Genomic DNA, 18495 nt, shown 5'->3' with positions numbered 1-18495 from the left:
GGGTGCCAACACTCACCCTTTTTACTCATTTACAATTATTCACTTAAATGTAAAGTGACTGTGTAGGTGCAGCCACAGCTTGATCAAGTTTGGAGGAAGCCACTGTGCAAAACTTTGTATGGAGCTCAACTTTTTTGGGAAGGATGGACAAAATTAAAGCCCTTCATAAACTACACAAAAGTGCACTGTATCATGCAACATCCATAAGGATCATCCCAAGGACAGATATGGAGTCAGTAAGGTTATGAAAGAGCATTGACATTTGCTCCTTTTGTCCTCTCTATAATGCAGCCCTAGTACTGGAAACCCCTTAGGATGGACTGTGGGGGAAAACCCCTTTAGGGCACTTTAAAATTGGTTAACATATGCAGCGACCAAGACGCAAGGCACGCCACTGAGGAGATGGCGGGGTAGCTGTTTAGGGTTATCACAGTGGCACTACCAACTCCTCCCCTGAGGGACGCATGTGACCCTTGGCCAAGGCCCTGACAGGCCTCTCCAGGCAACGCTGCTGCAGAGGTTACCTGAATAAGTTGTGTCGTGGACTTGTAGAGTTGCGTCACGGGTGACGCCACCTTTCTTTACTCAGTGGGATATCCAACGGAATATGAGAAAATCCACACACGGGTTAACGTGATAACACTCAGTTGTTGGGAACGGTCAACAACCGGAACTTTACTTGCAATCAATATCTTGACACGGACTTACAAGTTGTAGACAAATTCACTCACCAGTGCAGGAAACAATTGAAGAGGCCAGGGAGGAAACACAGAATGACACCGGGCCTACAGTCTACTTATCTGTATGACTCCGCTCCTGGACACACACACTCCGGGGGAGGACAAGAACACTCCTCTGAACACTCACTTCTGTAGGACTCTAGACACTGCACAGCGGACTCTTTCTTCTCTCTCTCCTGTACTCTCACTCTCTCTCAGGGTAGGGATCCTGGGAACCAAAAAAATATAAAAAGCTCTCTTGCACTCCAAAAAAGGTTTGATATTTTCAATGTTTAATATCCCCACCAGAAGGGGTTAATAGACAAAAATACAGAAACAATGAATAGCAATCTTAAAAAAAGAGTCAAGGTTGCCGATATCTAGCATGCAACGCGTTTCTGCGCCTAAAGCGCCTTTTTCAAGCATAGCTGAATTACATGTTTTACACATTTATATATCCTTATTCAATTACCTTTCATGTGTAGTCTCCCCATCGCATTCCCGTGACGTGCACACTGCCATCGTGGGGGTCGCCGGACATGTAAACACAGGATGACACTGGGCCTACAGTCTAGTTATCTGTATGACTCCGTTCCTAGACACACACACACACCGGAGGAGGACACAACACTCGACTGACACTCACTTCTGTAGGACTCTAGACACTGCATGGCTGACTCTTTCTTCTCTCTCTTCTGTACTCTCACTCTCTCTTAGGGTAGGGGTCCTGGGAATAGACCTCCAGAATACCTCTCTTCCGCTTCCATTCTTCACCACATGAGGGTTGAAGGTATCCCTATGTGGCCAGCACTCACTCCTTCTCTGGTTCTCAGGATCTCTGCTTCTGAGGTTCTCTCTCTCCTTTTTCTTGCATCCACATATATCAACCATACTCACGTGACATCACAAATTGTTACATTTCCAGACATAACCCAGGCATTCACAGACATTAACCTCTTACGTGCTGCAACTGTGCAATACACATAACTAGTGACAGGACAATTTGCACAGAGCATCCACAGTGAAGACATTACATTTAAGACAATTATAGACAATTATGGAGGGGGCAGATATGTGTATTTCAGGCCACTACACATACATAACCATTACAGTAAAAAAAAGTTAATATATTGTGTATTAATAGCAAATGTATGGGATTTGGCTGACTAGAAAAGGACTAAAACTTTTTTCCCTACAATTATTTTTGCATCGTCCCTCTACTACAAACAGAATGAGCACTTTATTGAAGACCCCAGCCCTTTCAGAATTGGTTCTAGACTAGCTGGGGCCAGGATTTTCCTAGCAGCACCTTTGCTTACTCACACCGTTCCTGCAGTCTCTTCGGTCCTTCAGCAGGAAATTGTCCTTTTATAGGGCTGACATCATTTCACTAGAAAGTTCCCATTGACCATGCTCAGTTCTGATGTAAGCAACCATCTTCATGTTCCACTATGAAGCTCAATACACCTTTGTAGAGATGAGCCAGCATACTTGTTAAGGACAAATACTCAAGCGAGTATGGTCCTTTTCAAGTATCTGCCTGCTCGTCCACAAAGATTCGGGTGCTGGCGGGGGTGAGCGGTGGGTTGCAGGAGTGAGCAGGGAGTAGCGGGGGAAGGAGAGAGATAGATCTCCCCCCCCCCCCGCTCTCCCCGGCCACCCCCCGCCGGCACCCCAATCTTCGCAGACGAGCAGGCAGATACTCGAAAAGGACGATACTCGCTCGAGTATATGTCCTTAATGAGTATACTCGGTCATCTCTACACACTTGCACAGCTGTTTGCCAGGCTGCTATATCAGTGTTCAGAGCTGGAAGCACACTATATACTCTGCAGTGAGAAAGGTATGACTACATGGTGGCGATTGATCAAGTAATATGATACATAGATGGCTTGAGTCTGCCATATTGAGTCCATATGTTCAGATATGCAGCATGATCTATAGTTTATACTGGGCCTTTGTTTTAGATGTCAAGTTTCGATTCACATGGATGACCGCAGATACATACTGCACCATGATAATTAGAGTCAGTCATGTGATCTGTAAACTTTCCCTTTGCATCTACTATGCAGCTCCTTAGTACACACTCTTTAGGTCAGTGATACACAAGAGTATTCCAGCCCAACATTTATGAATCAGTGTCCCAGTCCAACTGTGGGTCTTTTGGTCTGAACTTCGAACATCAAAGATTCTTACGTTGCTCAGAGTTTGGGTCAGAATACCCGCAGTCAAGCCGTAACAGTTGTCTGTGTTACGGATGCATAAATACAGCCAGAATATACTAATGTGTTACCGGCCTTAAAGAGGTTTTCCTAGGATACTACTATTGAAAAGGCATACGCAGGATAGGTCATCAACCGACTGGGATCCACCACTCAGGACCACAGCTGATGAGTTGACCACTATCAGCGTGGCTACACACAGGAATACAGAGCGGAAGCAGCTGCTCTATCTCTTGTGTAGTGGCTGATGCTTGTAACTGCAGGTGTAGCTCCCATTGATTTTAATTCTGCAATTACAAGAACTGGCCACTACACTGGGGTCGGAGCAGTAGCTTCTGCTCTGTTCTCCTGTGTGTAGCGGCGCTGGCAGTGCACATCTGATCAGCTGATTGGCTGGGGTTCCGAGCAGTGGACTAAGGGCTCTTTCCCATGAGTGGATATAGGCCGGCCATTTTCACGGCTGGCCTATATGCGCTGTGATCTGATGTATTAAATTCCAATGCATCAGATCACATGGGCACATTTCTGGGACGTAAAAACGCCCAGTCAAGCCAATATAGCACCCGGCGTTTTTTACGTCAGGCACAAAAGATAGTCCTGGAACTATCTTTTGGGTCGGAATACATCAGCCGCTGAATGGGATCCTATGGGAGCCCATGGCAGCGGCTGTAGGTGGGAGGGAGTTTAGCAGTGTGGCTGCTAACCTCCCTCCCTCTGTTCTCCTCCCCCCCCATGTAAACTCACCTCTCGTTCCTCCCCGCTTGTTCTGTGCAATGGGAGGGGGCAGGGCGGAGCTAAGTGCTGGTCTGCCCCGCCTCCTCCCATTGATGGCTATGGAGAAGTGGCAGGACGTGGGCGGAGCTAAGCGGACACCCTCTCCCCGCCCCTTGTCCATAGCCATCAATAGGAGGAAGCGGGGCAGTGCTTAGCTCCGCCCTTGTCACGCCCCCTCCCATTGCACAGAATGAGCGGGGAGGAACGAGAGGTGAGTCTGCGATGGGGAGGAAGGGGAAATGGACAGATTTTTCTCTCCCAACGTAGCGTGTATCGGCCGGCCGCGAAAACGGCGGCCGATATGCACTCGTGGGAATAAAGCCTAAGAATAGGCAAAATTGCAGAATATGGGGAACCGAGAATCTCCATGCTATGATTGAGTATGACTCACCGAAATAAAATATCTTTTGTGCCATCTGTCACGGGACGATTTTCTTTGTGGAGTCCATGGTAACTGGCCTCTCCTATCTGCACATACTGGAAAATTGGTTAATGCCACAACTGAATGATAACTCTTTTGATTACATCAACCAGCAGGACGGTGCACCACCCTACTTTCACCTTAAAGTTTGTGCTTGCCTCAACACTGGATAGGAAGAGTGGGAAAAGATGACCAAGCTCTCAGCAATGGCCCTCCATGATTGCCTGACTTGACTCCATCCAAGTTTTACTTGTGGGGCTACATCAAGGAAAAAACCTACAAGCCACCTCGGGCACATAACCTTGATGAATTGAAAGTAAGAATTTAAAGGCCCCGTAACGGATCTGACTGCTGGAGAACTAGCTGCCTATTTTAAAGAAAGAAAAAAAAATCAACATCATCCGAAAAGAAATCTCCAAAACCTGCACGGCTAGCCCCGATCCTAGTCTCCTCAGCACTGCACCCAGCACCTACTCACTTTCTATGTTAGAACCAACGACAGAGGAAGAAGTCTCCAGGCTGCTTTCCGCTGCCCACCCCACCACCTGTGCTAGCGACCCTCTCCCCTCCTCTGGTCCCTTTCCCCAGCTCTCCCTACTCACCTCACCACAATCTGCAACCTCTCCCTAACTTCTGGCACTTCCCCCTCATCATTTAAACACTCAATCATATCCCCTCTGCTAAGAAACCAACCCTTGACCCCGACCGATGCCGCCAACTACCGACCTGTCTCAAACCTCCTCTTCATCTCCAAATTATTAGAACGCCTGGTCTGCTCCCGCCTCACATGCTTTCTCTCTGATAACTCACTCCTCAACCCCCTCCAGTCTGGTTTCCGCTCTCTACACTCAACCAAAACTGCCCTCACAAAAGTATTAAATGACCTGATGATGGCAACGTTGAGAGATGACTACTCCCTACTAATCCTCCTTAACCTCTCTGCTGCATGTGACACAGTCGACCATAACCTCCTTCTCACTATGCTTCACTCTATGGACTAAAGGACACTGCTTTTTCCTGGTTCTCCTCCTAACTCTCTGACTGCTCTTTCAGGGTCTCCTTCACTGGCTCTATCTCCTCTCCACTTCCTCTTGCTGTCGGAGTACCCCAGGGCTCGGTCCTTGGTCCGCTTCTCTTCTCTATCTATACAGCCCCAATTGGACAATCCATCCACAAATTCGGCCTCCAATACCTACCCTACGCTGACGACACCCAACGATACACCTCTTCCCATGACATCTCTGAACCATTTATACAAAATATCACTGACTGTCTGTCCGCTGTCTCTAACACTGTGTCCTCCCTTTTTCTCAAACTTAACCTCTCTAAAACTGACCTTCTCATCTTTCCGCCTTCCAACCGACCTCCCCTCAACATCTCGATTCCAATGTCTGGCACCATCATAACCACCAGACAGCATGTCCAATGCCTTGGGGTCACACTGGACTCTGACCTCTCCTTCACCCCCACATCCAATCTCTGGCCAAAACATGCCACGTGCGCCTTAGAAATATTGCTAAAATACGTCCGTTCCTAACCACGGACACGCTAAAGACGCTCGTGATTGCCCTCATTTACTCCCGACTCGACTACTGCAACTTGCTATTCATCGTCCTCCCCTGCACAAGACTTGCTCCACTCCAATGCATACTAAATGCGCCAGCTAGGCTCATTTTTCTATCCAGCCATTACTCAGATGCCTCTGCACTATGCCAGTCGCTGCATTGGCTGCCCATCCACTGCAGAACTAAATTTAAACTCCTCCACCTCACCCACAAAGCTCTGCATGGCGCCACGTCACCATACATCGCCTCCCTCCTGTCCGTACACCACCCAGCCCGCTCACTCCGATCGGCTAACACACTCAGACTAATCACCCCTGTAATACGAACCTCACATGCTTGCCTACAGGACTTCACCAGAGCAGCACCCATCCTCTGGAACGCTCTACCCCAAGGCATCCGGACAATCCCCGATGCACGAAATTTCAGATGTGCCTTAAAAACGCACCTCTTCAGGGAGACATACCAAATCCCCTGACCCAGTCCCCCACCCCTCCCTATGGCTCCCCACACCTTCCACCCTGCCTGTCACATACGACTTCTACCCTTGCACCTCCTTACCACCCGACCCCATTTGCTTTCTAATAACTGATTTCCACATGAAATCCCCGTACTGCCTATGTTCCCCATGCCTCGCTCCCCCGCCCTTGCACCTAATGTACCACCCCCACCCTGTTCGTTTCAAACTGATTGTATCTCACTTTGTAATTGTTGTACTGTTTGCATTTCTCCCATGCTTGAAAGCGCTATGGAATAAGATTATTATTATTTAGAAGCTACAGATGACAGATATATTAGGAAGAGTCTGGCAGGAGTTTGATTTCCACATTGATGTTTGGGCTCATATTGATGCAATGTGGATACAACCTGGGATCCTTGGCTGTAGCAGTCATCTGTCCCACTCAGCAGCAACCAGGAAGGACAGCGTGGTTGTAAAGCAATTTTAAGTCCTGGGAAAACCCCTTTAAAGTGGGACTTTTACTTTAGAGACACCCTGTATTGTTGATAATTATTAACAGAAAAGCACATGCATTGTATAATGACCTAGAACAACTGAGTCATGCCTGAAATAAATTAACTTCCAAATTAAATTTAGTGCAGTTTAATGATCTTTTAATAATAGGAGCACCTCACACCCTCATGGCCATCCCGAAGCCACCCTTCCCCATCTTCTACTACTGTGTATGAATTAGCAAGAAAAAGGAGGAGAGAAAATGCAGAAGCATGTAGAATATACTTAAGTAATTCTTTTTTCCTGAAGTCCAAACAGTACATATACATATGCATATGAGGATTTATTCCCCTCCCACATGCTTTGGACAGGTGACACAAAGAGTTCATTCAAATTGAAGAAACCCTATAAGAAGGTCCTTGGCTCCTCCGCCCCTTCTGTAATTTTAAAGACTAAACCGAGATACAAGGAAGAGAAAAACTTTATTGGAAGGGTAATAATGTGCTGCTGTTTGGACTACAGTACGTTTCTAGGACGTTCTGCACAGCAGCATATATACAATATATACTCAAGTATAAGCCTAGTTTTTCAGCACATTTTTTTATGCTGAAAAAGCCCCCCTCGGCTTATACTCGAGTGAGGTAAAAAAAAAAAAAAACCACAATACTTACCACCCAGCCGACGTATGTGTCCCTGGCGCGACGGCCTCCCCGGCGGTGCGGCAAGCTGCTTGAGAATTCTCACCGCTGTCATCTCCCTGCTCGGGTTTGAATTCCCCCGTCGTCAGCGCTGTGTAGGTAATTGCTGTGATTGGATCCAGCGCCAGCGCTCGATCATTCACAGCCAGGCAGTGGATGACATCTCTGAATGGATGTGATTGGTTTATCGAGCACCGGCTGTGATTCGCTGGAGCCCGATCCAATCACAGCGCTTACTTACACAGAGCTAAAGGTGGGGTAATTCAAAGCAGAGCAGGGGGATGACAGCGGGGAGAATTCTCAAGCAGCTTGCCGCACCGCCTGGGAGGGCAGTGTGCTGGGGACACAGATGCCAGCTGGGAGGTGAGTATTGCACTTTCTCTTTACCTAGTATATACTGGCGTATAGCTAGGCTTATACTCGAGTCAATAAGATTAACCAGTTTTTGGTGATAAAACTTATTAACTCAGCTTATACTCGGGTCAGCTAATACTCGAGTATATACAGTACATTTGAGGATGTAGCAAGATCCATTAAGTGTGGGAAATCCATTAGAAAAACCGTCACTATGATTCAATATGAGGTGCCAGCACCACTTGACATTTTTGCATTATCGGTCTTAATATCAACTATTATATCTAACTTATTAGGTATTTTATATATGAATTTTATTACAATTTTATATAGGCACTTCTAACACTGTGAATTTATATTATTTATAGTATTTTAATACAATTGATCGATTTTATTTCTATTTTACATATTTATTGTTCATTCAAACCATGAATTTATTTATACATGAATTTATAGTCTTTTTCTTCTATTTGTCATAGTACCTCTTATTGATATTTAATACTGAATATTCAAAATGATTTCACTGGATTCTGATTAGATTTATATTGGCTGTTTTATCAATTTTTGCAGCTCATATTTGTTTTATTAAGAGTATTGACTATGAAGCTATCAACTGCTTTTTTACCTACCGTAAATACTCGACTATAAGCCAAGTTTTTCAGCACAAAAAATGTGCTGAAAAAGCCCCCCTCGGCTTATACTTGAGTGAGGTTAAAAAAAAACAAAAAAAAAACTCAATACTCACCTATCAGCCGGCGTCTATGTCCCCGGATCACACACCGGCCAATCACAGCCCGCGCTCGATAAACCAATCACAGCCATTCAGTGATGTCATTCTGAATGGCTGTGATTGGTTTATCGAGCGCCGGCTGTGATTGGCCGGCGCTCGATACAATCACAGCGCTGATGGCGGGGATTTCAAAAGCAAGCCAGGCAGAAGACTGCAGCAGCTGGCCGCACCGCCGGGGACAGCATCGTGCCGGGGACACAAACGTCGGCTGATAGGTGAGTATTGCTTTTTTTGTTTTTTTTACCTACTATATACTCGAGCATAGCTAGGCTTATACTCGAGTCAATAAGTTTTACCAATTTTTTGTGGTAAAACTTATTGACTTGGCTTATACTCAGGTTGGCTAATACTCAAGTGTGTATATATATATATATATATATATATATATATATATATATACACACACATATATGATTTGTTTTGACTTGATTTCTTTCCTTTACTTGTTTCTTTTCTATTATTTCCTTTTTTTCTTTCATGATTTTCTATGTTCTGACTACTGTTCTATCCAGCTACTCTGAAAAAGGAGCTGTGTCCCCTAAACATGCAATGTGCTGGAAGTTCATTTAATGAAGAGGAGTTAGGTTTCATCCTTGGCCTCCATTGCGATTTTCTTAAGAGTTGTGCCATATAGCCCAGCCTCTGTTTAGTTTTCTCTCCACTATATGGGCATAGACTTCTGGGACAGCCAGCAAAATGGATACTACTACCTCTAATGAGCCATTGTTTCTTAGGGCCCATCAGTTTTAATGCGGTCAGGTCAAATATCCGCAAGTTCTCGGACATCTGGCTGTTCTCAAAATACCAAGTCTGGTTTAAGCAGAAGCCTCCATAGGTTTCCTTGACTCATCCTCAGGAGCAGGGGAAACAAATTGCTATGACAGCTATTAAGGAGGCTAGGTCTTGCCTGACCATTATCAATATTTTAGAGACCATCGGCACGAAAAGGAACACATAAGCAAACTAGAAATTACATGGAATGGAGAAAGTCTCTAGTTACACAGTTTGTCCTGGTGATAGATGGAGCAAGACTCCTTGATCTTGGCATTGGCTCTTATCACCATCAGATAGATCTCTGATAATCCTCATCTCTTTACCAGTTGAGCAAACATCTCAGATGAAAAGATCACTTGAAAAGGGCTGAAAAGATCTGTCCACCTATTTATTTTGCCATGTGTGTGGACTGCTGAGATGTATTCTGCATTCACCTCTGCCCAGGTCCAAACCCTTGCAACTTCTTTTAGAAGGGCTGTGGACCTTCATCTTCCCTGCTGATGTATGTAGCCAACTAGAGTGGCATTGTCTGACTGGACTCTTATACCTATTGAGAGCCATATAAACCGCTCCTTGAGAGTCCAGAGACCTTAAGTTGTATGAGATCCTGAGACATGGGCACTCCATCTTGGTAGTGAGGACTACTTTCAACAGGGGAGCAATGAGCTTGCCATGTTTCAGGTCTATATACCAGAGAACAGAGTTCCTGGTCTGCTGATGCAACCTGAAAGTTTTGTTCAGGAAGTACTTAAGTACTTCTTCCAGTACTGTCATTCTAGCAATTCTGTCTGAAGAGGCCTGAGATGACACTTTGCCCACGGGACTGCAGACATGAGGTCAAGTACTTCCATGACTAGTTACATGGAAACAGGTTTGGGTTTGTGCAGATTCTGAACTCAAAAGTTCATTGAAGCTCCCTCTCTTAGTCAGACTGAAGGTCAACCCCATAGAATACTCCATAAATCCCAGAAACTGGCATCTCCTGATGTGCATGAGGATGGACCTCTGCAAATTCAACATCCACCCTAAAGAGGATAAGAAGTATATAATCTGCTTTACGTGGAAGATTAGGGACCGGTAGGTTAATCAACGCTTCTCACTACAGAATTCCAAGGTAAGTATGAAGCTTTCCTTTATTGAATACAGTGGGAATATAATCAACATGTTTCACATTATAACCCAATTCAGGTAAAGGTTATTTTGATATGGAAAGCCTATATTGTCTAGACATACATGGACTACTCTCACAAGGATCAGCTTAGGAAAAATTTCTGGGAGCTGTATGGTTTTTAAAGAGCACTAGATTAATCTCTGGCTGATGAAGTAATCGAAGCACTAAAAGGCGGTAAAAAATATATCTAGTCCTGGCTATGGACTTTTTCTGTCTGAGAGGTTCTCCATCAGTTCCTTCAAACTTAGAACCAAATAACTGCCCTAGTTGGAAGCTTAAGGCTCTTCAGACATCCACTTGGCCACTTATAGCTTGTTCAAAACAGATATACTGTATGGATTTGAATGATGTCAGCAAAGTCCTCTGTATGGACCCTTTCTTGAATACCGTTTTGCAGACAGATGAGACAAGATCTTAACACCTTCTAGTCTGAGCTGCACAAGCCATGTAATTTCTTTTTACGATGCAGTATGCCATATGGTCCAATGGATCTGAAAGACTAGCATTTTAGTGTAGATATCTGTCTGTGTTATAGCTTCATCAACATATGAATGTACCCCCATTTGTCCTGTTCCTCATTAAAGAGATATGAGGTATACCTGCTGGTTACAGTAGGTGGACTCTCAGGTCTCTCAAATTTTAAAGTTCTGGCTTCATTCTACTTCCGCAAAGTTCTGTGATGCTCTAGAGAAATCCAGGTTAGTGATTCTCCAAGCAAAAATACTCTGATGAACTTGTTCATGCAAAACAGGGCTTAAGAGGAATGCTCTTCAACATAAGATCATCCAACCTTGTCCAATACCCTCCAATCAATGACAGGATATACTTCTTCCTTACCTGTGGCTCTGAAAGGAACACCAAATCTTGTAGATGTTCCATGAGTCCTGCATGGAGGACTGGATCGCATATGCAGGGAGCACATTTTCTTTTAGTATTTTGAACAGGATCTGCGGGGGAACCTCTGATTAGTTCCAACGCAGATGTGAAACCACCCTGACAGCACCTGACTCACCTGAATACAGAACATTGCAGCCTGGAAGGCAAGGAGACTCCAAAGCAACAGCTTTATAACCAGCTGATTATTGGGCCTCCTTAACATGTGCGACAAAATCGCGAGATTTTGCCAATTTGCTACAAATCGCATGCATGTGACGCCCATGCTTTCCTATGGGTTAATTCACACATGCGATGTTCCAAAGCGTGCGACATCCCAACACAATAAGCTCACAGGTTCCACTATATGCCTGCGACTCGTGAGCTTTTGTAGCCCATGTTTCCCTAAGGAGCTTTCCTCTCTGTTGCATTGCATCACACGAAAACGCGATTTTCGTGCGGTGCGATGCAACTTTGACAGTAGGTAATCCTACTGTCAAAGCCCTAATCTAAGCCCTGGCTGCAGGAAAAAACAAACAAACCTGTATACATCACCTTTAGAAGCACTGTCAGCCCGGCCGTATCTTCTCTCCGGGTCCCCAGCACTATTCTCCCTCATCTCTTCTGGCCGGGGATTGAAAAATCTCCGCCTCCTGCAAGTACTGACTCTGATTAGCTGAAGCTTAACCAATCACAGCCAGCGCTCGATAAACCAGTCACAGCCATTCATTGAGCACTGGCTAAGCGTCAGCCAATCACAGCCAGTGCTTTCAAGAGGTGGGGATTTTTCAATCCCCGGCCACAAGAGATGAAGAAGACCAGTCCCGGGGACCAGGAGAAAGATGCAACAGAGCAGGACAGGGCTGCTAGGTAAAGTATACTTTTTGTTCTGCAGTTAGGGCTTATTTTCTGGGTAGGGCTTATATTTCAAGCCCCCACCTACCCGAAAATCCTGTGGTGCTATAAAGTCGCACAACTTGTAGCGCTACAATATTGAGGTATTGCCTCAATGATATCGCATGGACCAGCAATGTGATATCGCTGCGATTTTCTCGTTGCGAACCTGTATCGCCCATGTGAAGGAAGCCTTACACAACTGAGCAGCTATGTGCTTCATAGGATTTAAAAGGAAATGTCTAGGGTGAGTGAAAAAACCTTACCAAAGTCCATTACTAGAAAGGAATAAAATAATCCCCAGGATAGGAGCAGACACCTGTCCATCACACTTGGTAGGACAATACAAAACCACAAGCAGATGAGGAGACAAGGCTCTTCTTATAGGGTTTGTTTAAATTCAAGCGCTGCGGAATAAGTTGGCGCTATACAAATAAAGATTATTATTATTATTATTATTAATTTGACCAAGCTTTCTGTCACCTGTCCAAAGCATGCAGTAGGAGGAAAATCCCCCATATGTATGTGCTGCTGTGTAGGACGTCAAGGGAATATGATTTCTATGATCAGACTACACAGAGTTTGTGAGTAACCCAGAGCCATAAAGACACATAGGTCTGCATAGGAGCTATAGACACAAAACTGTAAGAGACAGAAGCAGTAACGGTAAGGCCACTCTCACACAGACATTTCTTTCTGCGATTATCACGGTCTTTTGAGTATCGCAATAATCGCAGTATAACTCTCCCATTGATTTCAATGGAGCCTTGCAGTCACGTGCCTGTACGGAGCGCTTTCCAGAGACGCGATTTTCAAGCACTGTCTATTCTATTTTTTGCGTTTAGCGCACCTTATCAATGATGGGGTGTGCTAAAGCCACTGTTGGTGGCAGGAACGCTGCCTTCTAAAATGAAAGTAAAACCGCAGCAAAGTGCCGCGATTGAAATTGCCATATGTGAGAGTGGCCTAAGAGATTTTCAACTAAGACTACAAGACAGCTGGGTAACTGGCCAGAGAAAGAGATGACAATCGCCTGATACTTGCAAAACATGTATCTTTACTGGTTGCAGAAACTGCAACACATGGTCACACTCTTTAAACGGAATCTGTCACCTACTTTTAGTCCTATAAGCTAAGTTTATGGGCTGAAAGTTGGTGACCCTCTGAGTGCGGGGATGTAAGTATTATACTAACCTCCACCATCATTCTCATGGTTACAGCACTAAAAGTAGTCCACCCAGCTGGTTCTAATTTTATAATGGGTGGACTACTTAGCAGCTCCACTCAATGCACTGTGGCAGCAGCAGCTTTCAGCACTCATATCGGGGGAACGACGGAGATATGTAGAAGACATACATCCCCGGACTCAGAGGGTCTCCTACTTTCAGCCCATAAGTTTAACGTATAGGGCTAAAAGTAGATGACCGAGTCTCTTCATAACATCACATATCTTGACAGTGATGGTATTGCTGCTGTGGATAACTGCCTCGCGGTCACATGTGATACTTGGGAGTTTCCTTGCCATTCAGGCTGCACTGTTCTGTAATCTGTAGTCAGGGTGGTTTCACATCTGGCAACATGGGTTATCATGGATGTTTAGTGACCTTATATCACTATGTCTCCACCTGCACCATTGGACTTTTGGGCTCACTCCGCAGCTCTACCATCTGATATCTGGATCAGAACTGATGTCTGAAGCCCAGCTCACACACTACACTGCACTCCCCTGCAGTACCACTCACCGGACTGTCTCAGCAAGCTTCTCAGTGTATCTCTCTATTAAACCCCAACCACCAGGATGGAAACAAAACATCCAATATAGCTGATTCCCCAGTGATACATAGGATAAGCGATGGTCTTTGTGTCCCCATGCTACCTGGACATATTTGTGTTTCCTCCCTGATCATGACAGCTGGGCTGTACCTTCCCACGTTGTCAACAGGATCGGATCTGATGATACCACCGCACCTTGCATTGTTTTAACATGTATAAAACAATGTAATTTATGCAGCATAAGAAACTCTTTAAAGCATAAAAGGTTAATAGAAGCAGTGCCCCATGCGGGTGCTCCTCCGCTGCCTTACATATTCATAGAAGCTGATTGATCTGTTATAATAAATGCATTGCATTAATGAAAAAAAACTGATGGTTGCATAATTTAACAAAGCCTTTCAAGAGCCTCTTAGTTAACTTTGTCCTCCCGCCCCAAGTATAAGTTTCTGCTTAATCCGGTTTTGCCCGGCAGGCAAAGTAATATAATCAGCTGCACTGCTGTACTCTGCCAATGCAAAACAGACACCTGGAAGATCTCATTGCAATTTAATGAGATTCCTTAGAAATCATTGCGAAACAAATCTGATATATACCTGTACATATATAAACTCAGTACACCCTCTTTGAATTCTATGGTTTTACGTATCAGGGCATAATAAAGACAATTTGATCCTTAGACGGTCTAAAGGCCCTTTTACACGCAACGATTATCAGTCAAAATTTGTCCAAACTGCGGAAAATTATTGATAATTGTTACATGTAAATGCACTTTTTGTTCGAACAATGGATTTTGGTTCACTTAAAATCTATTGTTCAGCCGCTGAAAGACTGAGCAGATAGTATCCATCCGAATGTATTTTGCTCATCGTTCAATACACTGCAGGATGCTCCGTGTTCTGTCTTCTTACACGTTCACACGGTGTGCAGTCCGACATTCAGCTTAACCATTTCTGTCTTCCAAATAAACAAACTGTTCTTCTTAATCTGACAGGTTTATTGGTTAACAGATCGTAGCATACAAGCGTGCATTCGATGCGACTGAGGCTTGTGATAATGCGTGGATTGATTGATTGATTGGTAAAACTGTAAGAATACAGATAATTTGCATAAGTATGATGCATAGGAACATTACATAACATTAACATGGAGATACATGGCAAAATGGCTGCTACACATAGTGCTGCATGGCTAACTAAACAGTTATAACTCCCTGAGTAACAACACAACTGGCCACTGAACAGCTCTGCATAACATACGTTCTCAGAGACAAAGGTAGCTTTCTTACCAGATATGCTTTTACAAAGATGGTGGATTTTGAAGAGGAGAGAGCAAAGATAGGTCTGTCTCTGACTGGAAGTTCTGGCTGAAAGTTCCTTCTTCCCACAATGCCTTGCAAACTACCCATAATACATCAGTCTTTAAGGTAGAAAAACAAGTTGTAATACATTTGTAACACAGCTAGATGGTGCTGTAACCCCTAAACACCTAGAATGGGATGTTATGTAGCTTCGGTTTATGTGGGGCAGAACACTCTGCCTGCGACATGTTTACACTAGCGGAGAGGAGAACATTGGAATCTGCCAGCAGTAGAACAAAGGAATGTTTAAACACACACTGGGCTCTGCAAAAAAAACCCTTGAAGGTCCTTTTACATACAAATGAAGATGATAAGGTGTTAATGGCCATTAACACTTTATGCGAATACATTGCTAAAGCTTTCATTCGTTTGAAAGATTATCTGTGCGTGTCAAAGGGCTTTAAGGCAGGTTCACATCTGCACTAATACCCCTGTTCTGAGGTTTCGTCACAGATCTGGAACAAAATACTGGAAGAAATAGCGCAACGGTCAGCACTTTTTCTTCCGGTAAAATACCGGGCAGCTGAGTGGAAACCGAACGGACACCATTAAAGTGAATGGGGTCTTTTTGGCATAAGATGGCCTCGCGTGGCTTGGCCCGAACAAAGATGTGAAAGTAACCTTAAAATCAGGTAAATACAAACTCGGACAAACAACAACACATGACAAGTTACATTGTGTCATTATTTTACGAAAAACTAGGCCAAAATGCAGAAGCCGTGTGTAAAAAAAGTTACCCTTCGGGTCTGGAGAAACAAGGATGGCCGTACAACTTCTCTGACTACCTGATTCACACTGTGCATAGTAAGCATTGATAGTCTAAGGTCAGCTTCACACTGGGAAAGCTTATTTATGCGCATTTGTGCAATGAGTTTTTGCGCGCATGTGTATTTTACTGTATGTTTTGCACGCACATGCCCTGCATATTTGAAAATTCATAAAACACGTAAGCATGCTCCTGTTGATTTCAATGGACAATTAATTGGTTTAACATATACTATTTCCATGCACAATACGTGTGAACATAGGACATGCTGCGTTTCTTTTTTGCGTGGCTGAAATGTGCAGGAAAAAACAGGGACCAAACAAATTGAAACGAATGGGTTCTATTCACGGTGTATCTTACACATGTAATATGCAGCGCAATAAGGTTGGTGGCACACAAGTGTATGCACATGTGCACGTGCCTTAGTGCAGGATGAGTGATACTTTTTTTGCGCGCACATCGGCCTATTTTACTGTATTTTCCCACCCGCTGGGCATGTTCATTTGCGTGCGGCAAACAAAGTTGCACTGATTGAAATATAAAGTACCAGCTTGTTACCCGCAACTTCGTCCATGGGGAATCTGTATTTTTTTAATCTAATCTGTGTTTTGCTGTATACTTAAAAACCTGAAGTGCTGTGATTGGTTGGTATTGCTTATGCTGCTGAGGTAACATGAAAGCTGCTTTCATTGGTTGCTGTGAGCAACACAGATTTTTTTTTAAATCTCAAACCATGTTAACACTTCTTTGGTTTAAGTTTTAAGCCCGGGTAACGCCGGGTATCCTTGCTGGTCTAATAATCGCATACATGCGGCAACGACGTCTGCCCTCACGTGTCTGCCCATTAGGGGAGGCATAGGTTGTGATATGCACCACCTTTCTCTCTACCTCGCTACGCGTTGCCAGAGCAGAGGTGCGTTCGTGCATCACCAAATAAATCTGTCTTGTCGCGCTCCCTAGAGAACTCTATGAATTTTTGAGATAAAAGGTAGCTTTTCTCAGGATGCCAGCTATCTCCCTACCAAATTTCATCAAATTAGCTTCAGCAGTTTAGCTGTAAGAAGGTGACAGACAAACAGACGGAGTTACTTTCGTACCTGACTCACCTGAATACAGAATATTGCAGCCTGGAAGGAAGGGAAACTCCCAAGCAACAGTTCTATAATTAGAATATTATAATAATAATCTTTATTTGTATAGCGCCAACCTATTCCGCAGCGCTTTCAAAGCACGGGGGACACAAACAGTACAATTACACTTATTTGGAGAGAGATGGGGTGGGGTGGTTCAGGGGCAGGAGGGGAGGCACAGGGGAGCACAAAGCAGTACAAAAATTACCTTATTTTTGCTTTATAAGATGCATTTTTTCCCCCTCCAAAGTGGGGGAAAAGGTAAGTTCATCCTATAGAGATCGGACTCAGCTGGCAGCTGAAAAGGATCACAAATCCTTCTCACAGCTGCCGGCCATTCGCATACAAAGCAGTCACAGCATGCAAGCAGAGCGGCCCCTCCAACAGCTGATTGCAAGGGGGAGCAGCAGGGAGCTCAGTAATCAGCTGCTGTACAGGCAGGTGGCTCCTGCATACTGGTGATCGCGTTTTTAACATTAGAAAGTTTTATTGACATTTGCATTAAAAAAACACAGGGATATCGCGATCGCCAATGTACAGGAGCTCGTATAATGATAGCAGTGCCCAGCACCCCTACAAACAGCTAATTAGTGAGAGGGAACTGCTGCTCCTCCCTGCCTCATTAATCAGCTGTAGGTATAGATGCACTGATGTAACTTTACTGGATGCAGGGGATGCGGTTGCTCCCAGGAGCCTTAGGGGGCCCATAAGGTTTATCTTCTCCATATATTAAGCCTAGTAATATGAATAAAGCATTATAGTTGGGGGCCCTGGGTATTATTGTACCTTGAGGAAGTAGTGCTGGACAGAGTACTGACAGCCCGGTAACGCCCCCAGTACCTCACTGGCTGCACAGATGTCTCCCCTGCAGGTCCTGGAAGGGGAGTATAAATTTCCCCTCTGTTCCTGGCGAAGAGTTGTCCTCCCCGCTGCTGCTCTCACTCTGCCATCAGTCTGCCAGGCTCCTCAGGGCGGCCCACATGTTAAGCTCCCACGATGCTGCTTGAACTTTCCCAGCCATCCCGCTCAATACGTTACCTCCCTGCTGCAGTTGTGTGTTGGTCGTCCACTCCCCGCTGCTGATGTTCCTCGTTGCTGCTGCTGATCGAGGGAGTAAGTTTTCGGACCGGGCGCGGCCCAACATGGAGTTTGTGCTCAGCCAGCGGCACAAGGACTGTGCCATCGGGCCCTTGTCACCTGTTTCTGCCTCAATCTACATCATGGTGATGCAGCGGCGGCAGTACCGTGCAGTCCGGCTGTTCCTC

Source organism: Eleutherodactylus coqui, chromosome 2 (assembly GCF_035609145.1).
Source record: "Eleutherodactylus coqui strain aEleCoq1 chromosome 2, aEleCoq1.hap1, whole genome shotgun sequence".
Lineage (NCBI taxonomy): Eukaryota > Metazoa > Chordata > Amphibia > Anura > Eleutherodactylidae > Eleutherodactylus > Eleutherodactylus coqui.
Note: the sequence above shows the minus strand (reverse complement) of the source record.